Genomic DNA, 27,762 nt, shown 5'->3' with positions numbered 1-27,762 from the left:
CCCTTCCCCCAGCAGATCTTCCCAAACCAGGAATCAAACCAGGGACTCCTGCATTGCAGGCAGATTGTTTACCAGCTGAGCTATGAGGGAAGCCCTCTAGTTAAATATGAGAAAAAAATTCTGCTTAGCCTGGGGGACAAGGAGTCTCACACAGTATTTTAATCAGGGACCCTTTCTTCCTCACTCCTTTATTTCTTCTCCTTCTATCACAGAAGTCCATCTCTAAGTAGCCCAAGAAGAAAAGTGGGCATAGATTCGTTCACATCACTGACATGAACAGACTGGAAAGGCTTCAGGAACAACTCGGCTGAGAAATACCAACAGTGTCCCTGGGGCTCCAGTCCTCTCTCTGTTGGCCTCGTTCCTTCATATTGGACCTTTGTGTGGAGTATGGGGAAGGCTGACACCTCTAGGCTTGTATCACCCAGGGTAAGTAAAGTGATCCCAGATTTTTCAAAGGCCTTCGGTCTCCTGTTACCTGTATGCAAAATCGCAGTTAAGGAGCTAATAACTCAGTCAGAGTCACACTCCCTTCCTTTGGTTGATCACTCCTGGTAGCCAGGAGTGCAAGGATAGTGTGAAGACAGCTCCTCAATGCCTCCATGGAAGGGAGGGGGCTCCTTAAAGAATAGAGCTGGTTAGGAGGGTCCGCTGTCCGCAGTCTGCAGTGTGACATCCACCCCCGTCAGGGGCCAGGGGTATGGTCGATAAGTATCAGGGAAAGCTGGGTTGTGGTGATGGATTCAGATCCTCCCCTTCCGTTTTCTGATCACTCTCCCTCAGATCCTTCTTTGCAGATCTGAATCATTCTGCCAGAAGCCCTTCGATTTCCTGTGTTCTTGTTCTCCCTGGAACTTTAGTTTCCCACTATGACCTATTCTGCCTGGACTCAGCCCCCTGGCTCTTGGACTCTTGCTTACACTCTGGGGGAAACTGGGGAGAGTAGACCTTGGCTCACAGGGGCCACTGGGGTCACAGGAGGTCAGTTTATGGGGGAAATGTTTGTACCTAGCACAATGTCCCTGGCCCGGGCATTAGACCTGGAAGATCCCAGGTTGGACTGATTTCTGTTTCAGGCAGGGTCTTAAGAATGAGTAGCCCTTCTAGCAGCAATTATAAGCTCCTCTCTGTGTTGATTTCTGTCATCCCCAAGTCTTCAGCAAAGTTCTGTCAAATGCTAACAATAACAGAAAGACATTAAAGGTCAGAGGCCTGCAGGCAAACCCTGCCTTCCACACCGAGACACGGGGAGACATCCGGATTACTTCACAGCCCCAGTTGTCTCTCAAACAAGTCTGTTCAGACATCTTTAAATATGCGCTTTAGCACTTCTCTCTGCCAGAGTGTTGACACTCGGGCTGGCTTTCCCAGGGCTGAGTGATGCCTCGACGGGCGTGCATCTCCCCTTCCTGGTACTCGGAGGTTCAGGCATCGCCAAGAGGCAGGAGGCTGAGCCAGAGGAGCATTCCTGCTTCTCAATCAGTATCTTTTCTGTTCGCAGATCGCTCAACACCAACCACTTAGTCCATGTGGACAAATCTGTCCAGACTCTCAGAAGATACAATTCCTGAGGTGAGGAAAGAGGAAGGACGGTCTTCCTCATACCCTTCGCCCACCTCCTCCTATCCCCCGCCTCTCAGCTCGGGCTGGGATGATTCCAAGAGTGGATACAAAAGTGGAAGGTAGGCTATTGCAGTGAAAGTCAGATGAGGGTGAGGACCCTGACCCTGGGTTTCCCTGGGAGCTTGGGGTGGTGCTGACTTTGGGACCCATCTCACAAAAATATGAATTAGCATCTGCTGCTGCTGCTAAGTCTCTTCAGTCGTGTCCGACTCTGTGCGACCCCATAGATGGCAGCCCACCAGGCTCTTCTGTCCACAGGATTCTCTAGGCAAGAATACTGGAGTGGGTTGCCGTTTCCTTCTCCGGAACTAGCATCTAATAAGGTTTAAACCAATGCCAGACTGTGTTAATCAGTAACTCTCTTTAAACAACCTTTTTATTTTGAAAAAATCTTAAGCCTGCCGAAAAGAATAGTATAATAAACCCCCAAGTGGCCTTTCCCAAGATTCACTGATAACTAATACTTTGCTGCACTGGCTTTTTCCTCTGTCCCTTTCTCTAGCACATACACACACAGCTGTAATTTTTAAAACCTAGTTATTGTTTTGGCTGTGCTGGGTCTTTTCTGTGCAGTTGTGGTGAGCGGGGTCCACTCTCTAGTTGTGGTGTGCAGGCTTCTCATTGCAGTGGCTTCTCTTGTCACAGAGCGCAGGCTTTAGGGTGCTCCAGCTTCAGTAGCTGTAGCTCCCAGGCTTAGTTGCTGTGCAGCCTGTGGGATCTTCCTGGATCAGGGATCAAACCCATATCTCCTGCTTTGGCAGGTGGATTCTTTACCACTGAGCCACTAGGGAAGCCTTGTAATTATTTTAATATTTTTTCCTGAACTATTTGAGGATTAGATACAAATGTCATATCCCTATATACTTCAGCAGCATATATCTCTTAAGAACAAGGATATTTTCTCACATATCCTTAGGACAGCTATTTTGCTCTTTGCCCCATCCTGTCTTTTAGAGCATTTGCTTTTTCCCAATGCAGGTTCCAGTCTGGAATTACGTGTTGTGGTTAGTTGTCCCATCTCTTCAGTCTCCTGAAATCTGCAAACATTCTTCTCACCTCTTTTGCCTTTTATAATATTGACTGTTTGGAAGAGTTTGGATGTCTGGCAGCTTTCTCATGGTTAAATGCAGTCTGTGCATTTGGACAAGGATGCTGAGTGAGCGATGCTGCCGCCTCCCTGGTGCCTCCATCAGGGGGGCACAGGATGTCATTTGGTCCCACTATTGGCTATGTTAACTTTGGTCATGAAGTTAATGTGATCCCTGCCAAAGGTTACTTTTTTTCCCCTTGAAATTAATAAGTGCTCTGTTAATTAATGAGGTGCTTTGAGACTGTCCTTCCCCCCATAAACTCTTGCCCAATAGTTTTAGCATCCACTGCTGATTCTCTCCTGTATCAACAATTACTGTGACAGTTGAGAAATGGAGTTGATGCCTTTCAGCATCTAGAATCAGTTGCTATTTATTATCACACGTCACAGATTAAACCACTGAGGCTCTGAAGGTAAAGTAAATTGTAAAGTCAAGTAATTGGGTAAAGTCATTGTCCCACAAAGTAGAAAGGCCACAAAGCTGTGAGATTCAGGCTCAGGCCTGACTCCAGAGCCCATCTGTTTGCCCTTCTTCTCTCCTGCACTCTGCTGCTTCTCCAAGCCATCGGCTGTGGAGGTGATGGGATGGTCTCTCAACCCTGTCTGCCCCTCTGAACACATTACTTCCTGTTTCTTTCCCTAAATTTGAGGCTGAGGCTCTGGCCACGGAGAAATGGGCCTCAGGGTCATTTTTGCAACACCCTCCGCCCCGCCCCGACCATGTCCAAGCCTTCCTGCCTCAGTCTCCCCTTCCTCCTCGGCAGCCTCTCCAGTGACCAACCATCGGTTTGCTCCCCTTGTGGACACTGTCCTGGGGCCAGGGCCCTCCAAGGCTCCTTTGCAGGAAGGCTATTCTGGTCATGCGGGCTGGGAGGGCAGATGACTCACTCACTTACTTGTTTACACTTGTTTACATCTCTCACCTGCTTCCAGAAAGGCTTTGAACTAATTGAAGCCTCAGGTGCCTCAGCTTGCTGAGACAAGGGAATGTCCCAGCTGGGGCATGGCTGGGGCGAGGTGGCTCGTCTTGGCAGGACCTGGGCTCCCCCGGAGGCTGGAGGAGGGCTGGCCTCCGCGCATGATGGGGAGGACATCAGGGATGAGGCTGAGGAAGGAAGCTGGGCCCGGCCCTGATTGACCGCCAGAGGGGCTGGAGTGTCCATTCTGGACGACGGGATGTGGGAGGAGGCCTGATGGCAGGTGGGCCCTGAGACCAAAGTTCTCAGAGCCTGACTAGGGCCACTTCTGTGATTTGCTCAGTTGCTTTCTTGAGTATGGACAGCCCTGCTGGATATTCCTGGCGGCCAGTCCTGGGTCCTCCAGCTGCCCCAAGGCTCAGGCCCTCTCCACCAGGAACCACCAACTCCTCATCTCTGGGGGGAGGGCCTTTCCCTTGGGGTCCAGGTGCTCCTGGCCTCAGGCCGAATCACTTGTCGGGTCCCTGTCCTCCCCCACTTCCCAACCTCCTCCCTCGCCCTCCCCTCCCCCACCCACAGTTGAGTTGGGCCCCAACCACCCCACCCTAAAGCAGTAGGACACCCTGATGACCCACTGCCTTGACAGCCGCGAGGAGGAAGCTCCTGCTCCCACCCATGGGAGGCCCTTCTTTCCCTGCGCCTCCCTACACCATTTCCGGCCTCTTACCTGGAACATCCTAACTTGCCCCAGGCTCCCCTCAACTCAGGTTTCCTTCGGGGGCAGGTTGATGGCGTCCCCACATTACACCAAGTTTTGGCAAGTCCAGCCCAACTCTGACAGACTTTCTCTCACACTTCCCTACAGCTACTTAATCTACTCTTTATTGTGTAATGGAATGCCTTCCATTTAGGGAGGTGGAGGGGGTCTCCCCCAGGCGGGATTAAATGTGATGACAGTTCCTAAACACAGGGGCTGGAATCCAGGCTAGAAAATTAAGGCAGAAAGACTGGAGGGCGACCTCCAAAGTTAGGAGCCAGCATCTGCCAGCCTGGGTTGTGGCGGAAAGGAGGAAGGCGGGGCCTTGGCAGGAGCAAAGCCCACCCTGAAGACAAACAAGAGGGCTCAGCAGACAAGGTGAGAGGGGCTGAATGCGAAGAGGAAGGAAGCGAGCACAGGGAGTGAGGCATGCGGGTGGAGGGCATGGGCGAGGCAAGCTGGGCACCCAAAGCCAGTGCTCTGGGACAACCCAGAAGGATAGCGTGGGGAGGGAGGTGGGAGTGGGAATCAGGATGGGGGGCACACATGTATACCTGTGGCTGATTCATGTTGATGTATGGCAAAAACTGTCACAATATTGTAAAGTAATTATCTTCCAATTAAAATAAATAAATAAATAAAAGAGCAGGGAGCTTCAGGGCTAGAAGTGCGCTGGCCTCAAATCTTGAAGGCCAGAGGACAGGACAGGATGCAAAGGGGGCAGGGTGGTGGGGGAGGCAGGAGGTGCCTGGGCAGACAGTTGTTGACCACCATCTGGGATAAAACCTTTTCATAGGTTGAGGCGTATCTGTGTGGGAACAAGTTCCCTGTGAGAGGAATCACCGGCTGCAAGGAGCAGAAACATGCTCAACTTGCTGAACCAAAGCAGGATTTACTAGAAGGAAACAGCAGCAAATCTGTCATACACTTTAAAAAATTATTATTTATTCGATTGCATCCAGTCCTAGTTGTGACATAGAAGATCTTCATGGTGATGAACAAACTCTAGCTGTGGCCAGCGGCATGTGGAATCTTAGTTCCCCAGCCAGGAATGAAACTTGTGTCCCTTGCATTGCAAGGCGGATTCTTAACAGGTAAGTCCCTGTCATAGATTTCAAGTTGCAGGGATGAAGCTGAACCTAATAAGGAGCTAGATACAGACAGTGATACAGATACAGAAAGTGATAACTGGGGTTATTATCCCCAGATGTCAGCAAGCTTACCCACTTGTGTGTCATACTCTCTCTCTCAACTGGTTTTATCTGCGTCTCTTTGCACCTTGTAGTGGACATTTGTCATTTTGGGGCTACTCAACATCTATATCCCCCTAATAGCACCCCTACTTCCTATGGAGGACTGTTTGGATTTTGTTTTTATTCAGGAGTGATGAGGCCAGCTGGTTAGGAGATGATTGCCATTGAAAAGATCATTTGTTACTGTTCCCAAGAAAGGAGGGCATGCCTGCCACACAGGGCCACAAGGGGAAGCACTGGGGTCACTCACGAGGCAGAAGGGGCCCAGGGAAAGCATGGGCACAAGACTTGTGGTTTCTGTGGGAAAGGCAAGGCAATGGGATGATAAGCAGGTTTAGAATTTGCAAAGTTGAATAATCTCCGTGGGTTCTGGGATCTAGGATGGTGTGTAGTTGTCTGGTATCTGGGCCCTGAGATGATCAGGGCTGAGGGACATTGTCTCCTGGAGTGTAAGAGCCAGATAGGGGCGTTGTTTTGGAGTATGGACTATGGACTGGTTGGTTAGTATATATATGAAAGTCACATTCCCTGTACTTCCCTGGTGGTCCAGTGCCAAGACTTTGCATTCCCAATGCAGGGGTCCTGGGTTCAATCCCTGGTCAGGGAACTAGGGTCTGCATACTGCAACTAAAGATCCTGCAGGCTGCAACTAAGACCCAGCACAGCCAAAATAAATAAATACATTAAAAATTAAAAAAAATTTAAAGTATTATATATATATAAAGGCATACTGCCTGTTTGTAATCTCTAAGAACTGGTTAACCCTAGAAATGAGCAGTATCTCTCCAGTCAGTAAGGCCCCAGCTGCCAGAGCATCAAGAATATAGAAGATCAGAAATTATAATGAATATAGGAACTTAGCCCACTCACATTGAACATGACCTTGGTGGCATGGTAAATACAGGCATTCTTCCTCCATCTATAAAACCAGAGATGATGGGCATGAAGCTGGAGCTATGGGCAGTTTCTGTGTCTCATAGTCACCGTGAAGGAACTGAGAACTTAATCTTTCACAATGTAAAAAAAAAAAGTCATCTAATGACCCCACCTCCTACTCCAGCTCCTACAATACAAATGCCCAGCGCACTAGGGCTTATGGGAGACAATCCATAGAGTCATGTTGACTACAAGGCTGGGAGGAACCTGGGCACTACCAGCTGGGCCATGGTGTCCTGTGATATTATGATTCAAAACCCCCAGGGATAAACCACTGATACCCTACAGGACGGACAGCAGAAGAGGCTGGGACCAAGTAAAGGCTTCTAACCCTGACCTAAAGTTGTGGGAAACTGGCAAGATTATTGCTGGCATGTGGCGAGATCTTAGGGCTTTCCAGATGGCACAGTGGTAAAGAATCCACCTGCCAATGCAGGAGATGCAAGAGATGTGGGTTTTACCCCAGGGTCAGGAAGATCCCCTGGAGTAGGAAATGGCAATCCACTCCAGTATTCTTGCCTGGAACAGTCTATGGACAGAGGATTCTGGCAGGCTGCAGTCCATGGGGTCACAAAGAGTCAGACACGCTGAGCAACTAAGCACAACACACAGGAGGTGAGATCTCACTGATGAAGAGAAACAAAGATATTTAAACAAATATGAAGCAGAAAGTAGAATGTGAATTTATAAAGGTCTATCATAATCCCCCCACATCCTATCTTCTTTACACAAGTCAAAAAAGTCATGCAGAGTGGATTTATAGGAAGAGTGTCTCACGTAGAGAAAGGAGAATCTCACAAGAGCATTTAGCCTGCTAAAGATCCAGGGGATTATGATGATGGCTTTTTGATTAGACTTTTGGAGCAGTTTTAGGTTCACGGTAAAATTGAACATAAAGTACAGAGGGTTTTTGTAAACCCCCTACCTCTCCTTCCATAGCCTCCCCCTGTTATCAACATCCCCTTCCAGAGTGGTACATTTGTTACAGTTGATGAGCCCACATCGACACATCACTATCGTCCAAAGATCATAGCTTGCATTAGCGTTCACTCTTTTGGTTCCATGGGTCTTGACAAATGTATCATGTCGTGAATCTACAATGATAGTATCATATAGAATGATTTGGCCACTCTAAAAATCCCCTGTGCTTTGCCTATTCATCTCTCCCTCCCCTCTAACCCCAGGCAACCACTGATCTTTTTCCAGAATGTTGTAGAACTGGAACCATATTGGCTTCTTTCACTTAGTAATATGCACTTAAGTTTTCTCTATGTCTTTTCATGGCTTGATAGCATGCCAGCTTGATAGCTTCTTTTAGGTGCTTGTGATATTTCATTGTGTGATGGTACCAGAGCTTCTTTGTCCAGCCACCTCATGAAGGAGGACATCTTGGTTGCTTCTGAGTTTTGGCAATTATGAATAAAGCTGATATAAACTATTTGCAATAGCCAAGACATGGAAGCACCCTAAGTGTCCACCAGCAGATGAATGGATGAAGAAGAGTAAGGACAAAAAAGGAGCTCTCTGACACATGTCTGTCTGTCTGTTTCTGCCTCTACCCACACCAACCTTCAGAAGCAGAATTCCTGCAGAGCTGTTTTACTTCCACCTTCCAAATCTCGAGCAAACTTCTCATTAGGCCTATTCTAGCTCAGAACCCCACAAGGAAGGGTATAATCAAAGTGACCCAGGCTCCTCCTAGCTCATTGCTAGGCATTCTCACCTCCTGTTAACCACCCTGCATTGAATCTCCTGAGGAGAGGTAGGTCCACCTTGGACAGTGGCATTTCAGGAGTAGCAGAACCCAGATTGAAACCCAATGGGCTCATCCAAAGGCACATTCTCTCCTGCCTAGGCGCATGGTGGGCGGGGTGGAGGGTCACTGGGGAGGTGGCAGCCAAACTAAGGATCCAGATTGTAGTAGTTCCCTCTCTAGGTACATAACCACCAGGGGAACATGAGCTCATAAGAAAAATGAGAAGACATTGAGTAGTATAACACCTCTAAAAGAAAACGCAAAAAAATGAACCTATATGAAATGAAGCAGAATGAATGGACCAATAAGAACTGGCTTTAATCATAATAAAATTCTCAGATCATGGATGATAATATAATAATTGTAAAATTATAATTGAAATAGGGAATGAGAATATATAAAGAAACTATCAAGTATGAAAAATATAATAGCTGAAGTAAAGAATTCAATATGAAAGTTGGATGGCAGAATAGATTCAGACTGAGAATGAATTCATAAACTGGAAGACAGGGTTGATGAACTCTCCCAAAAGGTATCAGGAAGGAATAAAGAGGAAAAATACAAGGGTAAAGTTAATAGATATCAAAGATAGATATATGTTTAAAATGAAAGTTCCAGAAGAGGAGGGGGAAAAAAACAGCTGGAAGGAAGGAAATAGTTGAAAAAAAAATGAGTAAATGAATTCCCAGCATTTCCCAGAATTAGAGAAAAGTATAAGATTTCAGTCTGAGTACCAACAAGATAGATTTTTTTTAATCACTTGAACTTATTATAGTAAAATTTAATAAAGTGTGAGTTATCTCTTATTTAAATAAAAATTTTATTTATCAAATAAAATTTAATAAAATTCTAAAAGCTTCTACAGAATCGTAACAAACAAGCAAACAAACATAAAATAAAAAACAACACCCACACACTAACCACTAGGAACAAGTATCATAGTGACATCAGCTTTCTCAGTAGCAATACAGAATGCAAGAAAAAGAACTTTAGAACTCAAATTTTAACATAAAAGTGAAATAAAGATGCTCTAAAGCTTTCAAGTTCTTAGAAGATTTACTTACCCAAAGGCCCTCTTTGAGAATACTTTTGGATACTTTAAGACATACTTTATCTAATACTTTAAGATACCAGAAGGAAGGCTGACTAAAGAATAGAGTAAGGTATATATTTGTCTAGATAAATAAGTCTAAAAAGAAAAAGAAAAAGCTGTATCTTGAGCATTAAAATCCTAGATGATACAACATGACAGGGTTGTATGTCTGGAAGGTTGTGAAGTCCATTGGGAGGCAAGCACATGCTTTCTATGGAGGAAGAGATATAGCTACCGATAAGTTCAAAATTGATAAGGAAAAAGAAACACAAGTAAGGGTTATCACACATAAACTAGGGGTAACACCAGAAGAATGAAAATAGAATGTATAACTTTCAAACCAAAAAAGAAAATTCAATCTATCCAGTGAAAGTTATGGAAGGAGAAAAAAAGAAAAATTCAATATGGTAAATAGGAAGTATGAAATAAGATAGCTGAAATGGGTCTGAATACAACAGCAAATAAACTTAAATATAAATGGGTTAAATTTATAAATCAAAAGAATCTCATTAAATTAAAATAAATAATATATTGAAATAAAATATGTTATTTTAAAAAGGGACACAAAGGTTGAAAACAAAGAGAAAAAAGATAAACTAAAACATCAATCAAAATAAAGTCATTGTAGCAGTTTTTTTCTCTCTCTCTTTTTTTTTTAGCTGTGCCACCATGGCTTGGCTTGTGGGATCTTGGTTCCCTAACCAAGGACTGAACCTAGGCCACGACAGTGAGCGCCGAGTCCTAACCACTGGACTGCCAGGGAACTCCCTGTAGCAGTTTTGTATCAGACCAAAAAGATTTTAAGGTGAAAAGCATTATAAATGACAAAGAGGGACGTATATATTTGTAAAAGAATAAGTCAAGGGATAAAATAGCAACGAATAGTGATATAGATTAAATTATGTAAGTGGCAACTGAGAAAACTTGGGTTTGGGATGGGAATAGATAAATCAATTATGGTAATTAGAAATTTTTAACAGATCCTTCTCAAAACTGATAGTTTAGGTAGATAAAAATTGAACAAAGATAGAGCTTATATTTAAACAATATATTAATAAGCTCAAATTAATAGGTATAGGTAGAGAAATTTATTCCTTAAAATTGGAAATATTTATGTAATATTAGCAAAACTTGACCTTGTAGTAGATCACAAAGGAAGCTTCAATTAATTTCAAAGAATCAGCATAAAAAATATAGGTCTCAGACTATAGTGCAATAAAATTAGAAATTAACAACAAAAGAGAAGCTTTAAAAATTTCCTATGTCTGTAAAATAAAATAATACTTCCAAATTATTCTTGGTTTAAAGAGAAAATGATAAGGAAAAGTAGGGGGAAATAACTACAGTCACAGCAAAGATTATAAAAATAGTGAAAGCAATCAATACTACGTGCTATAGATTAGACTTGTAAATAATCTAGTGGGACAAATTAAGGAGCCCTGAAAAAGACTCACTTATCTATAGATACATACACTATAACAGAGGTGGTATTGCATGGTTTGAATTAGTTAGCTCTCCATATAAGAAAAAACTAGATTCTTATTTCACATCATATAAAAACAAAATTTAGAGGTATTAAAGATATAAAAGGCAAAACTACATTTTTTTAGAAAAAAATAGAATTTTTTTAGTACCTTTCGGGTAGGGCAAGACTTCTTGAACCAAGAATAAAAGCTCAAATTGTTAATATAAATGTTGATGTATTTCCCCATGTTCAAAATTTTAGGTTACACATGGAAATGACATAGGCAAGGTTGAAAGATAAAGCATAGACTGGGAGAGGACATGTACTGTGCATATCACCTACAAAGACTTGGAGCACAGAGGACTTTACAAGGAATTCCAACAAATCAATAAGAAACAAACAGCCCAGTAGAAAGGACAAACTCAATGGCCAAGGCAAATGTGAAAGAATGTCCAAGTTTGTTCTGCACAGCAAGGGAGACCATAAACAAAATGAAAAGACAACCAACAGAGTGGGAGAAAATATTTGCAAATGAAGCAACAAGGGATTAATCTCCAAAATATACAAACAGCTCATGTAGCGCTATGTAAAAGCCAAACAAAACTCCCCCCAAAATGGGCAGAAGATCTACATACACATTTCTCCAAAGAAGACATACAGATGGCCAAAAAGCACATGAAAAGATGCTCAACATCACTAACTCTCAGAGAAGTGCAAATCAAACCTACAAAGAAGCATCACTTCCCACCAGTCAGAATGGCCATCATCAAAAAGTCTACAAACCGTAAATTCTGAGAGGGTGTGAGGAAAAGGGAGCCCTCCTACATTGTTGGTGGGAATGTAAATTGGTACATATACCTATTGCTAAGTCACTTCAGTCGTGTTTGACTCTGTGTGATCCCACAGAAGGCAGCCCACAGGCTCCGCCGTCCCTGGGATTCTCCAGGCAAGAACACTGGAGTGGGTTGCCATTTCCTTCTCCAATGCAGGAAAGTGAAAAGTGAAAGTGAAGGTGCTCAGTCGTGTCTGACTCTTAGCGACTCCGTGGACTGTGGCCCACCAGGTTCCTCTGTCCATGGGATTTTCCAGGCAAAAGAGCTAGACTGGGGGGCCATCGCCTCCTATATCCACTCTTTTTGAGATCCTTTGCTGTATATAGCAGAAACTAACACAACACTAGAAATCAACTTAATGCCACAGATATTAAAAAAGAAAAGAATGTGCAACCATTCTAGAAGCCACGGAAATGTGAATTTTTAAAAAATGAGATACCAATTTAGAAAGATTAGACTGGAAAATTATTTAACATCTGACCAGACCAAGTGTTGTCAATGAAGCAGGGAAAGAAGAACTCACATATTGATGGGAGTATAAACTCAGATATTAGTCTAAGTGGAGGATGTGCATGCACATAGCCCACTTCCCTTCCAGGTGTACACCCCCGAGAAATCCTTACCTGCATTCACCAGAAGACATGTGTTCAGATGTTCACCACTGAGGGAATTCCCTGGTAGTCCAGTGCTTCGGACTTGGCATTTTCACTGCCGTGGCCCAGATTCAATTCCTGGTGGGGAACTAAGATCCCACAGGCCATGTGGCACAGCCAGAAAAAAAAAAAAAAAAACTTTATCATTGACAACAACAGGTTGAAAACAATCTAAGTGTCCATCAATAGCAGACTGGAAGGGAAGTACAATCACATGATGGAATTCTACACAGCAGTTAAAATGAACTGGAATTAAAATGATCTGTTAACATGCACAGTCTCCAGAACATGGTTTATGAAGCCAGAGAGAAGTTACAGAATAACATGTACAATATCTGGAGAAGGGAATGGCAACCCAATCCAGTATGCTTGACTGGAGAATTCCCTGGATAGAGGAGCCTGGCGGACTACGGTCCATGGGGTCACATAGAGTCGGACTCGACTGAGTGACTAACATACACACATGTACATCATATACTATTTATTGAGTTTTAACTTCCTGAAAACAAAATTACATGACAGTTAAGGAAACACAAAAATGGAATGAAAGTACAAAAGTGTACGTGGGAATGATAATGACTAAGTTATTGATAGCAGAAAGTGAAGAACTTAAAATCCTCTTGATGAGAGTGAAAGAGAAGAGTGAAAAAGTTGGCTTCTGAAGGGCTGTGAGGGCGAGAGAGCCAGGAAGCCTGTTTCAACTCCCCACCTGCCCGGAGTGCTGTGTGGGTTGGAACCCAAAGGCGAGGGCAGAATGGACTGGTCCTGGGTTAGAGTTTGGCAGATTCGCTGGATTCAATTCCACTGAGATTTTCTGGCCACTGGCTGTGTCGAGCCCAGTGAGACAGGGGTGAGATAGGCTGGGGGTACGCAAGGCGGGGCCTGGGGTGGGGCACAGGCGTGAATCTAGCACAGTGGAGTAGAGGTGGCCAGAGAGGGTCAGGGGAGGCTGTACAAAAGACAGGGCCAGTTCAGCAAGTCTTTAAGGATAAACTGGCATTTCCCATGCAGATGCGGACATGGGACACACCTCTTGATTTAATTTTACAGAGCTAAGGGATGAAGAAGAACTAAAGAGCCTCTTGATGAAAGTGAAAGAGGAGAGTGAAAAAGTTGGCTTAAAACTCAGCATTCAGAAAACTAAGATCATGGCATCTGGTCCCATCACTTCATGGCAAATAGATGGGGAAACAATGGAAACAGTGTGAGACTTTATTTTCTTGGGCTCCCAAATCACTGCAGATGGTGACTGCAGCCTTGAAATTAAAAGATTCTTGCTCCTTGGAAGAAAAGCTACAACCAACCTAGACAGCATATTAAAAAGCAGAGACATTATTTTGCCAATAAGGGTCCGTCTAGTCAAAGCTCTGATTTTTCCAGTAGTCATGTATGAATGTGAGAGTTGGACTGTAAAGAAAGCTGAGCACCCAAGAACAGATGCTTTTGAACTGTGGTGTTGGAGAAGACTCTTGAGAGTCCCTTGGACTGCAAGGAGGTCCAACCAAGTAAAGGAAATCAGTCCTGAATATTCACTGGAAGGAGTGTGGCTAAAGCTGAAACTCCAATACTTTGGCCACCTGATGTAAAGAACTGACTCCTTGGAAAAGACCCTGATGCTGGGAAAGATTGAAGGCGGGAGGAAAAGGGGACGACAGAAGATGAGATGGCTAGATGGCATCACCGACTCAGACATGAGTCTGAGTAAGCTCCGGGAATTGATGATAGACAGAGAAGCCTGGCGTGCTGCAGTCCATGGGGTCTCAAGAGTTGGACATGACTGAGTGACTGAACTGAACTGAACTGAAGTTACTGATTGTGGTTTCCTTTGGGAAGGGAAGGAGTGAAGTGGGAGAGAGGAGAGGCACCCAGCAGTCTCAGTTGTATTTGCAGTTTTCAATAAAACCTCTGAAGTTGACATTTTATAATGTTAAGGTTTGACAAAGTTGGATTGTGGATACACAGATGTTCTTATATTATTCTCTTTTCTTTGTTTGAAAATTTCATAATTATGCAACAAAGTTCAAAGTAAAAGAATTATTAGAAATAGCTTTATACCAATATAAGATTTTATATCTATAAGAAATGTTTATTGAAATACATAAAATGCCAAGCTTTGAATAAGAAGGAATAGAAAATAGGCCAACAACCAGTAAAATAATTGAAATTATAATCAAAATTAACACATTAAAATTTTTTCTCAGCTCAGTTGACTTTGTAGCTAAGTTCTACCAAACTCATAGTATTAAGCATATCTTTTAATTCTGATGCTTTAATATCTGAAGCCTTGCTAACCTTGGAGAGACTTACATCTGAGGGCCAGCCAATTCCTAGAGCTAGTAAAGGATTCACCTTCAAGCACGCCTTTGACCTGCTAACAAATCAATCCAGAGTCTACATACCCCACTCCATCTTCTCTGGGCTCTTTCACTCCAGGACACTATTCACCTGCTCTAATCACCCAGGGCCAGCCACCAGGCAACTAGGGGCAGCCCCTGTACCCAAGAGCCCACTGAAATGATTTCAACCAGTCAATCCTAAACCTGCTTGCCTTGCCTTGCCTTATCTCTTCCTCGTCTTATGCCTGAGAGCAACCCAAATTCAGGTCCATGAGGAAACACCTATGAGTGTTACTCACTTCAGCAGAGAACTGGAGTTACCCTAAGTATCTATCATTAGGAGAAAGGATGAGAAAAACCATGACGTGAATGAAAAATGCATTCTGTGGAGTAAATGGGCAGCAGTTGGAAGCAATGGGTTTGAGGAATATATAATAACATGGGTAAGTCTTAAAAGCAGTAAAAAGGAAAGAATAAAAAGAGATATAAAATGTACACAGATTCTCTCTACTGTATAACCCAGGGAAGGACTCTGCTCAGTGTTATGTGGAAGCCTGGATGGGAGGGAGTTTGAGAGAGAATGGATACATATATGTGTGTGGCTGGGTCCCTTTGCTGTCTACCTGAAACTGTCATGACATTGTTAATCAGCTACACTCCAATACAAAATAAAAAAGTTTAATAAAAAATAAAATGTACACACATTCAAAACACAATATATTTCTCAAAGACACATATACACAGGGCTTCCCTGGTGGCTTAGCAGTAAAGCATCTGCCTTCAATGCAGGAGACCATCTACAACACAGGAGATACTTGTTTGGTCCCAGAGTTGGGAAGATGCCCTGGAGAAGGAAATGACAACCCACTCCAGTATCCTTGCCTAAAAAACCCACAGACAGAGGAGCCTGGAGGGCTATAGTCCATGGAATCACAAGAGTCGGAGAAGACTTTGTGACTAAACCACCACCACATATACCCAAGGGCACAGGCCAAATACAACATAGTAAGTGTCTGTGGGGTAAAGGGGGAAATACTAGCAGCAGCGGTGGAGAAGGGAAGAAAAATGCACATATAAGAGAAAGGGCAAGTGTGAGCCCGATTTGGTTGCATGGTCCTGCATCACAGCTAAAACAGACACCACACACACTCACAAACACTAAAGCCTGCATCTTATACCAGACCTGCTGGCTTCCTTAAAATCAAGTCTGGGGCCTCCAAGGTGGCAAAGGAAGGGTATTCAGGGGGCCCTGGGGTATAAGTACTGTTCTACTACTGGCCCTGCATGACAGGATACTCATTTTATAACTAATTGTTAAACTACACAAATCAGTCATATGGACTTTCTATTATTCTTTTTCCCTTTATTTTTTATTTTTGGCTGTGCCGTGTCTTCTTTGCTGTGCAGGCTTTCTCTAGTTGCGTCCAGCGGGGGCGACTCTTTGTTGTGCGGCTCAGGTTTCTCATTGCAGTGCCTTCTCTTGTTGTGGAGCATGGGCTTTAGGGCAAGCATGCCTCAGCAGTTGCAGTTCCCAGGCTCTAGAGCACAGGCTCAGCAGTTATGACGCTTGGGCTTCTTTGCTCCGCAGCACCTGGGATTATACCGGACTGGGGATAGAACTCGTGTCTCCTGCATTGGCAGGTGGACTCTTCAACACTGAGCCACCAGGGACGCCCCTCTCATTCTGAAACATGGTCTTTTTTGTGCTTTTCTCGTGAAGTAGACAGAGGGGGCTTTGAGCATTGGTAGTCCACCTCATCTCCCTCTCCCTGGCTCCTTGTCTCTGAGAAGTTCTGAGGAACACAGTTTCAAAACTGTCAAACAGATCCAACTCTTGTTTCACTGAGGGGCAAACTGCAGTCCATGTGGGGCGTCTCTGGACTGCCTGTCATCTTCTAAAGGGGGCTAAGCCAGTTGACTATGACGGTCCAGATGGGGGTGAAGGCTCTGGTCACTCGGACCCCAGGAGGCTTCCCTTAATGTGCCTGGCACTGAGCCGGGCACAGGTGGTTGAGGTCTTGTCCCCCGCCCCCCCGCTGCAGGGACAACTGACCTGTGACGTCCACCCATGCCTGTGCTTCCTCTCCCTGGAAATCCTTCTGCTGTCCCTTTTCTGACCTCATCAGGTCCTGTGCTTGTCAGTCCTCAGCCTCACCAGACTCCTCCCGGGAGAAAGTTAAAACAGAGTGACTTCCTGCCAGCCCCCAACTGAACCCACGTTTTATCTCTTTGGCTCGAAGCCATCTGTCAGGAAACGGCCCCTCTCCTTTGGGGGACTTACCTGTATGTCAATCTCAGGGTGTGTTTAAAAAGTTTCCATGGGACAGGGGAGAAAAGCAATAAGGTCGCCTGTGAATATTCCTTTCTCTGTGAATATTCCTCTCTCTGAGCAGGGAACACCTGCTCCTTTCAATCACCCTACAAGTAACATCCTACAAGAAGATGTTAGATCTTCTTTTCATATCTGTTTCATGGGTGATGACCATGGAGATGGTCTTGCCCAAGGCCACCCACAGAGTGAGAACTGAACAACAGAGCCAGCTCACTCCAGAGCAGGTAGATCAAATCCTATCCATCAGGGCAGAGACTGTGGGGTTCACAACAAAGAGTGCATTCCTAACTGAGGAAGGATATTTGTGGAAGAGTGCTTTTTCATCCCCTCTGGAGAGAGACTGGGGACATGGTGGTGGTTGACAGATGCAGAAAAACGAACCTCTGCTGGCCTAGATGGCTCCAAGGCCTCGGTGGTCAGGTTCTCGCCCTCATGGGTGAGAGAGGGAGAGAGAAGGGGGCTGGGAAGGAGGGAGGATGGGCCCTGGGGATGTCTAGTGTGGGTGGGAAGAACCAGAAAGAATGAAAAGAACATAATTGGTGACTATTTTGGGAAACGGGAGTTATTCTGAGATGGTAAGAATTCAGAGGAACAAATTCTGGGCTTTAAGAGAAAACACCAGGACAAGGCTGTCAGGAGCCACATAGACTCAGGCACACACTGGCCTTGGCAGGGGCTGCAGGTGTCTGAGGGTGTTTTGTAACAGCTTTGTAAGGTGTAAATAACCAGTCCTTAGTGGGAAGATGGAGAAGGCAATGGCACCCCACTCCAGTACTCCTGCCTGGAAAATCCCATGGACGGAGGAGCCTGGTAGGCTGCAGTCTATGGGGTCGCTAAGAGTCGGACACGACTGGGCAACTTCACTTTCACTTTTTACTTTCCAGCATTGGAGAAGGAAATGGCAACCCACTCCAGTGTTCTTGCCTGGAGAATCCCAGGGACAGGGGAGCCTGGTGGGCTTCCATCTATGGGGTCGCACAGAGTCGGACGCGACTGAAGCGACTTAGCAGCAGCAGCAGCAGTAATGCGAAGAAGTTCCATTGCTGTCTCAGGGACAGGAGCAGGAATGCACAAATAACTGGGGACCAGCTCCCTCTTGTGGTATTTTGTGGTAATGGCAACCCTGAACTCAGGCCTGGGAATCTGGGGAGATTCCCTCAGGTACCAGCAAGAACTGATAGAGCATTGATAGTGTGTTGAGCCTTGCAGGAGCCTTACACCTACTGTTTCACCTTTACAACAGCTGGAGGGAAACTGTTTCTCTTTATCTGGTCTTGTCCTCCACCCACAACCGTGAGATGCAAGCTGAAAACTCACTTCCCAGACCTGGGGGACCTCTGCCCCTGTGTCCTGAACCTCTGCTGTTATTTCTAGAAAGCTTGTCTGCCTCTCTGATGCTGTTGCACTTTACTATGATTTGTTTATCTGACTGTTTATCTTCACCAAAGGACTGTAACTTCCAGCTTAGTCTCCATTACATCCCTGGCAGAGAGAAGGGACTGGATTAATCTGTCAGATGAATAAATGATGAAAGAGAGAGGATTCCTGGTCTGGTATGTGTCGTTTGGACACTGGATCAGCATCACCACAGTGGAGTTATGCAGTGCTCCAAGTGGAGCTTGAAATCCTGGGTGTTTCTCCCTGCAAAGCCCCAGATGACTTACTTGTTCTATTCCTTCATATTAGAACTGTTATTTCACTGGTAAGATGGAGAGAGGAAACAAGGGAGGAATTTTAGGACCTAACCATCTGGATTTGGGACAGAATCCCTGAGGCTTGGTGCTGGGCACTGTCACTGAAGTGGGGGAATAGGGTCCAGCGGATAACGTCACCCAGCAGGTGAACCCCAGGATATTCTTTAAGCTGGCTCTTCAAACATGGGGTTAAGCTCAGTGGGGTCAGGGATCACATTGTCAGTCTCTCACCACATTACTTTTTGTAAGGTTTTGGTAAGTGACTCTGGCCTCTCCTAGTCAGAGGCTTCTCCTCTTTGGTCATCTGTATGTAGTGGTGGAAATGGCAGCAATGCCAGTGAAACCCTGGGCTCCCTTAAATGAGCCACAAAAACACCTTTGGCAACTCTCAGAGCGCTGGGAAGGCTTCCAACAGTTCAATTTTACAGATGTAGAAACTGAGACTCTAGAGGAATGTGGTCTTGCTCTCCAGTCTTATAGCTGGTAAGTAGCAAAACGGGGAGGGTGATCCAAGTCTGGTTCCAAACGTGTGACTAAATATACTCGCACAACCCAGATTCAAACAGTTCAAAGCAGTGGCAAGTCAGCCTCCCTTCCACCCTCTCTCTTTCAATCACCCCGTGGCTCTCCCCAGAGAACCAGAGCTATCGTTGTCTTGTGTCCTCCCCAAGCTTTTTCATACACATTCAGACCCACATGTTCTCCCTCCCTTCACGCATATGTGGAGGGCGGCCTGGCACATGTCCTGTTCTGCATCTTATTTTTTACGCATAATATATCTTAGAGTTTGCTCCACATCAGTGTAATTAGAGCTCTCATTCTTTTTGTGGCTGCACATATTACACTGATGGATATAGCACAATTTTCTCGGTTCTCTGCGGATGGTCTTTTGTTTCCAATCTTTGAGATTACAAAAAACAAGGGAGGGTTGGAGAGGGGAAAATGAGTGCACCAATGTGAGCTGAGATTGCCCCAGAGGGAAATTACTACGACTGTACTTTCTTCATTCTCCAGCCTTACAGACATCTGTGAGTTCGCAGATACTCCCCTCTCTGCAACTAAAACGGTCCTGTTTTGTTCTCAAATAACTTAAAAAATACTTTGGTGAAGGAAATAGTGGAAGCACCAAAAAGCATTAGTAATCTGTCCTCTCCAGGCAAGGGGTGCTATTAGAAGATGGTATGGGGCTCTTTGTTTCAAAGAAAGTGAAGAACACTATGTGCTTTAGACCAAGTAGTGACACTTAATAGCAGCGGGAGATGAGGATAAATAAGACACTAGTCAACAGAACAGACAGGTACTCCATAGACAAAGGTCCCTGACCATTATAATTATTTTTGTTTCTTCTAATTAAGTGCCTGAAACAAAAGAGGCCATTAAGATGCCACTTGATCAGTACTTAAAAAAAAAAAAATTACATACTTAACAGCGCCAGGCCTTCTTTGTGGCATGTGGAATCTAGTTTCTTGACTAGGGATCAAACCTGCAACCCTGTGCATTGGGAGTTCAGAGTCTTAACCACTAGACCACAAGGGAAGTCCCAATCAATACTTTTTAATAGTAAAAACTGGTGAACAGAGGCTAGAGTTGAGTTACTGTGACAAGGATTACTAATTGCTTTCCAATATCTATTTTCCCCTTATCTCTCATAGAAATAGAAGCTCTTATGTATGACATCCCTTATATGTGGACTCTAAACAGAAATGATACAAATGAACTTACTTACAGAAAGAGACTCACAGAGAGTGAACTTATGAGTTCCAGGGGAGTTTGGGATGGACGCACAAACACTGCTATATTTAAAATGGATAACCAGCAAAGACCTACTGTATAGCGCCTGGAATTCCGCTTAATGTTCTGTGGCAGCCTGGATGGGAGGGTAGTCACATGGCCATACCTACCTACCTGCAAGGGAGGCTGGGAAACGTAGTCTTTATTCTTGGTAGCCACGTGTTCTGCTAAAAATCAAAGGTTCTATTTCTTAAAAAAAAAAAAAAAAAAGAAACTTATAATTTTGTATTGGGGTATAGCCAATTCACAATGTTGTGATAGTTTCAGGTGAACAGTGAAGGGACTCCGCCATACAGACACATGTATCCATTCTGCCCCACACTCCTCTCCCATCCACGCTGCCACATAACAGTGAGCAGAGTTCCATGTACTACACAGTAGGTCCTTGTTGGTTATCCAACCTTCTGCTCAGAACATAGAAGTGGTTATGAGGCATCTTGGAATGTGGATAAGGGCAATATTTAGTGGTGGTGAGAAAATAAGATAAAAAGGAGTGTAGATCCCTGAGTGTCTTTGTGGACTAGAGATGCCATCCAGCCCTGGACAGCCTGCATTCTGTCACTCACATGAGAAAGAAATGAACTTTCACCTTGTTCAGGACACTGTTATTTTAGGTCTCTGTTACTTGCAGGTAAATAAGTAATGATGATAGATTGGTAAACCCCAGTGATAGGGAATGAGGCACCTCCCTCAATTTCCAGACCTGAGTCATTTCATAGACACCCTTAAGTAAAAGGAAAATAGTGTTCTTAGTGAGGAATTCTGTAATAACAGCAAACGAATGTTCTTTAATAATTATAGCTATCATTTATTGAACTTCATTATGTGCCAAGCTCGCTTATAAATGCTTAACATACATTATTTAATCCTTGAAACTATATATAATCCATATACCAAAGAAAATTGGCATAGTAACAAAAATTAACTCAAAATGGATTATAGTTCTAAGTATAAAACCAACTATTAAATATCTAGAAGAACACAGGGGAGGAAATTTTTATGACTTTCTGTTAAGCAGAAACTTCTTATCTACAGCACCAAACTCACTACCCATTAAAGAAAAAAATCATAAATTCTACTTCATGAAAGTGTTAAAACTTCTGCTCTTCAGTAAACACTGCTCAGAAAATTAAAAGGCAGGATACAGACTGGAGGCAAATATTTGCAAAACATATATCATGGATTGGGGAAGATCCCCTGCAGAAGGAAAAGGCTACCCACTCCAGTATTCTGGCCTGGAGAATTCCAATGGGGTCACAAAGAATCAGACACGACTGAGTGATTTTCACTTTCACATATCTGATCAAGGATTTGTATGCAAGATATATAAAGAGCTCTCAAAACTCAATAAAAAGAAAGCAAGCAGTCCATTTTTTGTAATGGACAGGTGATCTGAATATTTTACCAAATAGGCACATGGAAAGATTTTTAACATCATTAATCGTTAGGATAATGTAAATTAAAACCACAGTAAGGGGACTTCTCTGGCAGTCCCGTGGTTAAGACTCTGCACTTCCACTGCAGGGAGCACGGGTTTGATCCCCAGTTTGGGAACTAAGATCTCACATGCTACACAGCCAAAAATAAACAAACAAAAACAACAACAATAAAATACCACAATAAGATACCACACCTTAAAATGGTTAAAAACTGAACATACCAAGTGTTGGCCAGGATATGGAGTGACTGCAACGGCCACACATTGCTGGTGGAATGAAAAATGGCTTACCAATTTTGGAAAACAGTTTGACAGTTTCTTATAAAAATACGCTTACACACTTACCATATAACCCAGCAATCCCTCTCCTGGGTATTTAACCGAAGAAAAATAAAACTGGAATGTTCACCAAAATCCTGAACATGGATGTTCAGATTAGCTTTGTTCTTAGTTGCCCCAAACTGATAACAACCCTAAAGTCCTTCAACTGCGAATGGATATGCAAACTCTGGTACATCCATACAATGGAATACTACTCAGCAATAAAAAAGTAATGAATTACTGACACATACAATAAGGATGAATCTTAACTGTATCATGCCAAGTGAAAAAAGCCAGACTCAAAAGGCTACATACAGGATGATTTCATTTCATGGCATCCTAGAAAAGGCAAACTTCTGGGACAGAAAGCAGAGCAGGTGTTACCAGGAGCTTCAGATGAGGAAGAGGTTGATTACCAAAAGGGTATGAGGGACTTTGGGGGGATGATGATGAAAATGTTCTATATCTGATCGTATACCCTCCTCATCCTTCAGCACCAGCTGAGAGATCACATCCCCTGGGCAGTTCACCCTGACCTATGAGTTTTGTCAAAACTCATAGAACTGTTCACTAAAAAAGGTGAAATTTGCTGTATGCAGATTATATCTCAAACATGACTTAGACTTCAAACTACTCTTTGAAGTAGGCACTGTTACCCCTATTCTACAGTTTAAGAAACTAAGATACAGAGAGATTTCAGGCTCACAGAGTCCAGCTCCAGACCTGTGCTCCTGACAGCAAAACTATATTGCATTCCTCTCATGGTCTTCCTTTAAGGAATCCTTTACTATTTCAAGGGGAATTGAGCCCTAGAGAAAGAGGAACACTCATCCTTTAGAGAGATTATTAGTTGCTAGCTTTCAGCTAACGTGAATGCTTCTGTGGTCCATTAGAGTAGAAGCTCATGGAGGTCATGAGATCACTTTTTTACTCAATTTGCCATACAGAGGGTCCAGTATAAACTATTTCCTGATTATCTTCCTCTCCATCTTCAGAAACTAGCACATACTGGAAATCTAGTATTTGGAGACAACATGGAAGACCCTGGAACTCTCACCAAAATAGCAGATCAAAAGCTACATCCTGAGGGAATTGTAAAACTTATATCATGAAGGACTATAAAAGTGAAGTGCCGGGTGGTGCTTCCCTAATGCTTCCTTAGTGAAGAATCTCCCTGCCAATGCAAGAGACACGGGTTCCATCCCTGGTCCTGGGAGATCCCACAAAGCTCATGCACTGCAACTACTGACCTTGTGCTTTAGAGTCTGCGAGCTGCAACTACTGAGCCCACATGCTGCAGCTGCTAAAACCCTTGTGCCCTAATCTGTGCTCCACAACAAGAGAAGCCACCGCAATGAGAAGCCCTTGCCTGCAACTAGAGAGCAACTCCCACTTGAGGCAACTAGAGAAAAGTCCACATAGCAACAAAGACCCAGCACAGCCAAAAATAAACAAATAAGTGTGTGTGTGTATATATATATATATGAAGGCTGATGATTCCTATCACATCTCCATCCAGCTATCAAGACACAGTAGAGCATGGATAAGGCCTGGACGAAAGTTCAGTCACTACAGCACACAGGGGTGCTATGTGGAGCCTGTGGCACGTCACCATAGAATAATCACAGAGGAGGCACCTCTCACAGTCCAGCAAAGACGCAAGAGCCATTTTTTCCCCAAAAAGAAAATAGCTACTCACAGAAGGGGGCTTAGTTTGCTATAAATCACTAGGTGTACATGAGACACCAAGATGGACTGAGCCGGCTGCTATTTGATCTAGCTGACCATGTGCTGACTGTACCCTTTAGAGTCTGTCATCAAGCAGAAGTGGAGTCCAGTGCAAACAGGTCCTGAAGACATAAGTAAGTGTCCAGTACAGTCCAGTCACCAGGGCCTGGACTAGGGGGAGGTAGACAAGATGTCTATGGTGTAAAATTTATGGAGGCATTCACACAGGTGCTGAGCCAGTACTTGCACAATCCTAAGAGTGGATGCCTCTGTGTATTTTTCACAACAAGGAGCCCATGGGCCTCACTCTAGCTTATACTACAATATGCCACCCCTCACTCCACATTTATGATCTCATGGGGAATACCCTAACACCAGATGAGGGAGGAAGAAAAGTTTCAAGGCCAGTTTACAGTGCAATACAATGACTCTGGTCAGAAACAAATCATTGCTGTACAGTCCCATTCAGGATGGCTCTGAGAAACAACAGAAAAGAGAATCTTACCCAATGGGTAGAATGTCAAACAGTGTATTTTGTGCTCACCCTGTCTGCAGACAGAAGATGACCTGAGGTAAGGATCTGCTGTGAATGTATGGGTGGTGGCTGATGGTTTAGACAGATGGTCAAGGACTCAAAAGGATTGATGTTAGAGGCTTCGGGTAAGGAAGTGGAAGAAAAAGGATAAAGAGGAATCTTTGGGAATGGATATAGAGTGTGAAAATATTCATGTTTTATGACATCAAGCACCAAAAACCTCCTATTATAGAACAGGTTCTTAATAATCAGGTGGACAAGATAACACATTGTGGATCTGAGTCCTTTACCCTAGGGAACTCCAGGGCCTGCCGAACCTTCTAGATGGTCCCAAGACTGGAATGAAGGCTATATCTGAATTCAACATCTCATCAAAGCCAACCTGGTCACCATCATTGGGAAAGTACCTAATTTGCCAGCAGCAGCAATCAACCCCAGATCCCCTATTCTATCACCCCAGGGGGACCTATTAGACCAGGATCTAGTGGAAGCTTTGGCTGTATCTTCACCAAATATCAAGATTCTGCCAATATTATCTCCCATAGTCTATGCCTTATAACTGCCTTATTTCCCACACAACATTGCTTCTTAAGAATTCATATTCCATCACAATACTGTAAAGTAATTATCCTCCGATTTAAATAAATAAATAAAATTTTAAAAAGAATTCATATTGCAGTCAAAATGAGGCTAAATTTCATAATATTGACTGATCTTTTATATTTCATCATCCAGAAGCAGCTGGCTTTACAGATCAGTGGAATGGTATAAAGGAAACCATGGCGCTTGATATGCTTGGTCACTTCAGTGCTGTCTGATTCTTTGCGACATTGTGCACTGTAGCCCACCAGGCTCCTCTGTCCATGGGATTCTCCAGACAAGAATATTAGAGTCTGCAGCTTGCCCCATCAAATCCATCTTCCCTTTTTCCTGAGCATATGGTTGTCCACACAGGGACCACATTTCACAAGCTCCCTCATTTACCTCAGTGGAATGTGAGTGGCACTGAGAAGTCATTTCAAGTCATCTTAAAGAGCCTGCCCTGGAGTTGGCTGTACCCTTTCCTTCCTGCTAGCCAGGACCGACAACTTTGCAAGGCACTTACTGAGGATGGCAGAACTCCCTCATTAGCTCAGGTCTGGAGATGTGTTCAACCCTCTTCCCTGGTTGTAAGAGAAAAATACATTTTGTCTAGTTTGACCCATTGTGTTTCTGGACTCTTTCTTAAAACAATTTAGCTTTTTATCATGGTGTGCTACAGTACTTCAAGGATGAGCTATATGTTGTGGGCTAGTGATTAATATAGAAAGCTATTTCTCCCACAACCCAATTATATGGGCCCCAAAAGAGGGGCAGAACTTGCTACAAGTACCCAATGACTCTCTCACTTCTTATGACCCTTATTTCTGCTGGATTGGGGTTAGGGAGTCCTCAAAGGAAGAAAGTTCCTACCAGGAGAAACAACAATATTTTTACTGAATTATAAGCAGAAACTGCTACCTGGTCACTTCTGGTTGCTCACGGCAATGGATAAAGATGTTAAAGAGGGATTATGGGATTGGCCACGGTGATTAATTCTGAATATCAAGATCAAGCAGGATTTTTCTCTACACCATAGGCAAAAGGAAGTATTTGTGGAAACAAGGGGCTCCCCTGGGGAGCCTCCTAATGCTGTTATGTCCAGTGGTAAAAGTTAATGGAAATTAAAGTTTAAAACATTGATGAAAGTAAAAGTTAACATTAACTAATACCCTTCCTAGGCAGGATCATCAAGGTTCTCAGATCCTTCAGAAGTAGAAGCGTGCTCCTCCTCTGGGTAAAGAGAAAACCAGCAGGTGATAGCTGAAGGCAAGAAAAACAGGATGGAAAAAGGAGGAGGGATGTCATAAATACAAAACAGAATCTAATATTACAGAAAGAAAGTGGCTTTTACCTCCTGACCTTCTGTCATATTAGACATTTACATATTTGAATTTATTTGCATTTTCTTCCAGTTCTTATTTCCTTGCTATTGTATTATTATGTGTGGTGATAATTATCTTTACAGTTTGGTCTAGTTCACAGGTTGCAGAATACTGAGCTAGGATGCCAAAAGAATAAGAGGAGGAATAAAAGGAAGACCCTGAATTTAGAGCTATGAGGGTTTGGAATGTCTCCCCTGAAGGCAAGTCAAATGCACTCTGTGTGAATGACAGTAGCATGACATTGGATGGGAGCATTCTGTAGGGGGAGAGACTGTAAATTTAGAAAGAAATGTGTGTATGGATGTTGGGCAGTCAACGGTGTGGACTGTAGCAGCATTTATCATCCCCCCCCCACCCCCCGCCTTTTTTAAACCCTTCTGAACACTTTCTGATTGGAGAGACTCTCCCCACAGAAGGTCAACATTGGTGGGTGAATTTCAGTTTTTCATATAGAAGCCTAAAAGACTATGTTCATTTTCTCCCCATCTGTGATAGCTGGTGCCTACATGTGTCCTAGGTTTAGCCAATCAAACGATCCCACACAAGATTTAAATCTGAAGGATTAAGGTCAGTAAGGATGGAAGGAGACTTGAAAGATTACACAGTGATACTTGTATCTCTAGATACAAGAGTCTAGAGATCGGGTGCCAGCAGTAATGTACTAACCAGGCTTTTCTGCGGTGTGACCTTCTGGTGTTTCCTGATACAATCTTCCTCATTTTTCAACCTTCCTGTTGCTCCTGTAAACTATCCAATATCCCTGTATTAAGTTAAATTTTCTCTTGAGTTAGCTGAACCCAGACTTAAACACGGCTGAGCAGGGAGAAAAGTATTCTTGCCTAGAGAACTCCACTGATGAAGAAGCCTGGCAGGCTGGAGTCGATGGGGTCGCAGAGTCAGACATGACTGAGCAACTAACACTTTCAAGGAAGGGGAGGATTCTCTGCAGTCTCGGGCAGAGAAGCAGTCTCTGAACTTTATACAGGTGGGAAGGGTTTCTGTCCTCTACTGGCTGGAGAGGAATGCTTGTTTCCTACAGCCTCTTGTGGACTCTGGTCGCTAAGAAGACTTGTCCTCATAACCAAGGAGGCTATTGACAGTTGCCAGGCCTGTGGCCCAAAGACTCAGCCTTCCTTCCCACTGCCCTGACATCCAAGGGCCATAAAGGCAGAGATGCCGTGTAGGCTCAGTTGTCTGGGGAGGAGCAGTCAGGGCCGATCAGCTCCTTTTTCCTGGGATTCCTGGCT

General features: G+C 44.0%; 1 long non-coding RNA gene across 1 annotated transcript; it reads left to right on the top strand.

Moving 5' to 3' along the window:
* Positions 1-220: 220 nt before the first annotated feature.
* On the top strand, positions 221-18,403 carry LOC128067808 (uncharacterized). Its single transcript, XR_008201428.1, has 3 exons — positions 221-429; positions 1,502-1,572; positions 18,288-18,403. It is a non-coding gene; the product is annotated as an uncharacterized LOC128067808 (long non-coding RNA).
* The last annotated feature ends 9,359 nt before the right edge of the window (positions 18,404-27,762 follow it).

This window comes from Budorcas taxicolor, chromosome 23 (genome assembly GCF_023091745.1).
Source record: "Budorcas taxicolor isolate Tak-1 chromosome 23, Takin1.1, whole genome shotgun sequence".
NCBI classification, from domain to species: domain Eukaryota; kingdom Metazoa; phylum Chordata; class Mammalia; order Artiodactyla; family Bovidae; genus Budorcas; species Budorcas taxicolor.
The sequence above is the reverse complement of the archived record's forward strand: the minus strand, read 5'-3'. Positions and strand labels throughout refer to the sequence as shown.